This window comes from Nyctereutes procyonoides, unplaced genomic scaffold (assembly GCF_905146905.1).
Source record: "Nyctereutes procyonoides isolate TBG_1078 unplaced genomic scaffold, NYPRO_anot_genome, whole genome shotgun sequence".
Lineage (NCBI taxonomy): Eukaryota > Metazoa > Chordata > Mammalia > Carnivora > Canidae > Nyctereutes > Nyctereutes procyonoides.
In genome coordinates this window covers 41,370,977-41,375,008 of record NW_026575135.1, presented here as the reverse complement: position 1 = coordinate 41,375,008, position 4,032 = coordinate 41,370,977, and the positions used below count along the sequence as shown (strand labels likewise).

At 37.5% G+C, this 4,032-nt stretch overlaps 1 pseudogene; it reads right to left on the bottom strand.

The window, feature by feature from the left end:
• Positions 1-438: 438 nt before the first annotated feature.
• On the bottom strand, positions 439-1,798 carry LOC129495000 (60S ribosomal protein L4-like; annotated as a pseudogene).
• Between the last annotated feature and the right edge of the window lie 2,234 nt (positions 1,799-4,032).

Below are 4,032 nucleotides of genomic sequence, written 5' to 3'. Positions count from 1 at the left end.
GGGCCAAAGGCAGGCGCTAAACCGCTGCGCCACCCAGGGATCCCAAGATTTTATTTATTTATTCATGAGAGACACAGAGAGAGAAAGTGAGAGGCAGAGACATAGGCAGTGAGAGAAGCAGGCTCCATGCAGGGAGCCCGATGCGGGACTTGACCCGGGGTCTCCAGGACTACACCCTGGGCTGAAAGCAAGCACTAAACCGCCGAGCCACCCAGGGACCCCAATCTGAGATTTCTGGTGAAAATTTATAGCAAAGCAAACATAAAAAGGCCTATGTGGTAAATCACCATGCTTGCTTCACCTATATAAGTAATTAGACCAAAACTAATGAGATTAGTTTTATTTTATGACCAAGATAAATATTTCTTTGAGATAATCTTTGATGAAAAGGAGGGGAATCTATAGAGAGAAACATTTTTTCTTTTTTCTTTTTCTCACTGTCTTTGATCAGGTCTTTATTTAAAATTAGCTGTCCAAAATGATTGAGTTTTATGGAATAAACAAATATAAGTTTTTAGGCAGCAGGCTTCTTCTCTTCGGTGGTAGGTTTCTTTTCTGCAGGTTTCTTGTCAGCTGCTGGTTTCTTGGTAGTTGCAGCCTTTTTTCCTACCACAGGGTTTCTTCAGCTTTTTCACACCAACAGCTTTCTTTCCTTTCTTCCCTACCATGGGCTTCTTGCCTGGAACCCCCTTCTCCTCCGATTTGGCTTCTAAGGCTGCTGCCGCCTTATCCATCCGAAGTTTGTGATTCTTGGCCTGGGGAAGAATGGTGTTCCGGAGCATGGTCTTTGCATACGGGTTTAGCTTCAACATGATTCTTAGGTTCTTCAGTGGATTCTTCTTCAGGACTCTACGATGAATCTTCTTGCGTGGTGCTCGGAGGGCTCTTTGGATCTCTGGGCTTTTCAAGATTCTGCTGAGGTCTGTATTAAGCATCTTATGCATGGGAAGGTTGTAGTTACTCTTGAGGGAGGCAGCCTTCGCCAAGTGCCATACAGACCGTCTAACTTGCGGAAAGCACTTTCAGTCCAAATGCGGAAACGTCCCACATGCCCACCAGGAGCAAGTTTCAGAATGTTCAGTTTGCTTACATTAAGTAAAGTAATTCCAAGGATGTTTCTGAAGGCCTTGATGATACCGTTGTCTTCATTGTAGATGATGCAGGGTCCCCTGCGCTGGATACGATGACGGTTTCTCATTTTGCCCTTGCCAGCTCTCATGCGCTGAGAGGCATAGACCTTTTTGATATCATCCCAGGCTTTAAGTTTCTTAAGAAGCAAAAACCGCCTCCTTGGTCTTCTTGTAGCCTTCAACTTTATCTTCAACCACCAAAGGAAGTTCAGGAACTTCCTCAATAGGATGACCTTTAGACATGACCAGTGCTGGTGAGGCTGAGGCAGCCAGGGCAGAGCAGATGGTGCATCGCTTTTGTGTTGTGTTCACTCTGCGGTGCCAACGGTGCCAGGTTTTGGTTGGTGCAAACATGCGGCCTCCACGACACATATTTCCAAAAGCACCCTGGCCAGAACGGTGAGGCCATCGCCTCGAACTCTGGGAATTCCAGCCACGGCTCTGCCAGTACCCCAAGACTCAGCACTGGTTTGATGACCTGCTAATTCACTGACAGCATATGGCTGTCTGTTGTTTTTGTGCAAGTTGGTGTGAACAAAGTTCACGATATCGGGTCGAATGGGAGCCTTAAACACAGCAGGCAAGGTAACATTTTTGCCGGATGATTCCCCCTTTTCGGAGTACACAGATACCAATGGATGAGCTCACGCCATCGCGGGGAGAGGAGAGAGCCACCGAGAAACATTTTTTCAATAAAAAACCTGTAACATATCCTTTTAGATATGTTACAGATATGTTTAGATATGTTATCTAACATATCCTTTAGATATGTTATCAGATAGATTCTGATCCTGTTTGTTATCTTTGTGCTATTTCACACTTCTCTATAAATTTCAGGTAACTGATGGATATGCAAATCAGAGAAGTGGGGACTTTCTCACTGTGGAAAACCCAGTTATTGTTTTTATGTACCAGTTAATAAATTTAATCTATATATTTATTATGAGAACACATTATGTTCTATTTTCAGCAAATTTCAATCAAACAAATCATACAATATTATTAACTATAGACACCGTATTATAAATTCAATCCTCAGAACTTATTCATTTTATGACTGAAAAGTTGAACTCTTTTACTAGCCTCTGCTTACTTCCCCAACCCCACAGTCCCTAGAAACCACTATTCTACTTTCTCTATAAGGTCAACTTTTTTTTTTTTTAATTTTAGATTACACATATAAGAGATACTGTGAAGTATTTATCTTTCTCTGTCTTGCTCATTTTACTTAGTAAAATGCCCTCCAGATTTATCCACATGGCAGATGATAGGATTTCCTTCTTTTTAAAGATGTGGACAAAAGTTGTTTCCAAAGCTTGGCTATTGTCAATAATCCTGCAAAGAACATGGTATTGCAAATATCACTTCAAAATCCTGATTTCAACTTCTTTGGATACAGACCCAAAAGTGGAATTGCTAGATCATATGGCAGTTCTATTTTTAATTTATTGAGAAATCTACATATTGTTTTTCATAGTAATTATACCAGTTTACATTCCCACAAACGTGTACAGGGTTCCTTTCATTCTATATTCTTATAAACATTTGCTATCTCTTGTCTTTTTGACAATAGCCATTTTAATAAGTGCTAGGTAATATCTCATTGTGGTTTTGATTTGCATTTCCCTAATAAGAACAGATATTGAACACCTTTTCATGTACCCATTGACCATCTGTATGTTTTCTTTGTTTGGAAAGCTGTCTATTCAGATCCCTTATTCATTTTTCATTGTTTTTTTTTTCTATTGAGTTATATGATTCTTTGTATAATTTGGGCATTAACTCCTTGTTGGCTATGTGGTTTGCCAGTATTTTCTCACATTCTCACATTCTCACAAAATGATGGTTTTGATGGTTGATGGTTTTCTTTGCTGTGTAGAAGTTTTTTAGTTTTAGTCCACTTGTTTATTTTTGCTTTTTTTGACATTGTATTTTGTGTCAAATCAAAGATCAATATCAACATAAAGGAGTTTATCTCCTATGTTTGTTTTCACTAATTTTATTGTTTCAGGTCTTATATTTAGGTTTTAAATCATTTTTAGTTATTTTTTTGTGTATGATGTAAAATAGGGATCCAATTTTATTCTTTTGCAAGTGGATAGCAGTTTTCCCAACTTCCCAGTTTTATTTGTACAGTCTTGACTCCTCTGTTTAAAACTAATTGATGATATATAGATATGTTTATTTCTGGGTTCTCTACTCTATTCTATTGACCTATGTGTCTATGCCATTGCCACACCATTTAGATTACTATAGCTTTATAGAATAGTTTGAAATCAGCAACTGTGATGCCTCCAATTTTGCTCTTCTCTTTCAAGATTGTTTGGCTATTTGGGGTCTTTTGTGGTCTTACATATATTTTAGTATTTTTTGTTCTATTTCTATGAAAAATGCCATTGGAATTTTGATAGGGATTCCTTGAGTTTAAAGATTGTTTTGTGTAGTATGAACATTTTAACAAAATTAACTATTCCAATCCATGAACATAGTATGTCTTTCCATTTATTTCTATCCCCTTCAATTTATTTTACCAATGACCCATAGTTTGCAGTATAGAGATCTTTCATCTCTTTGGTTAAATTTTATCCAAAGTATTTTATCATTTTGATGCTATTTTAAGAGAGATTGTTTTATTAAGTTTTTATATATTTTATCATTAGTGTGAAGAAACACATCTGATTTCTGATACTTATTTTGTATCCTGCAACTTTACTGAATTTCTTTGCTTACATCAACCTTTTTTTTTTTTTTGCATGTGGCATCTTTATAGTTTTCTATGTATAAGATCATGCCATCTGAAAATGTAAACTTTACTTTTTCTTTCTTATTTGAAAGTTTCTAGTACTATGTTGAATGAAAGTGCTGACAGCGGGCATCCTTGATCATTCCTGAACATACGGAA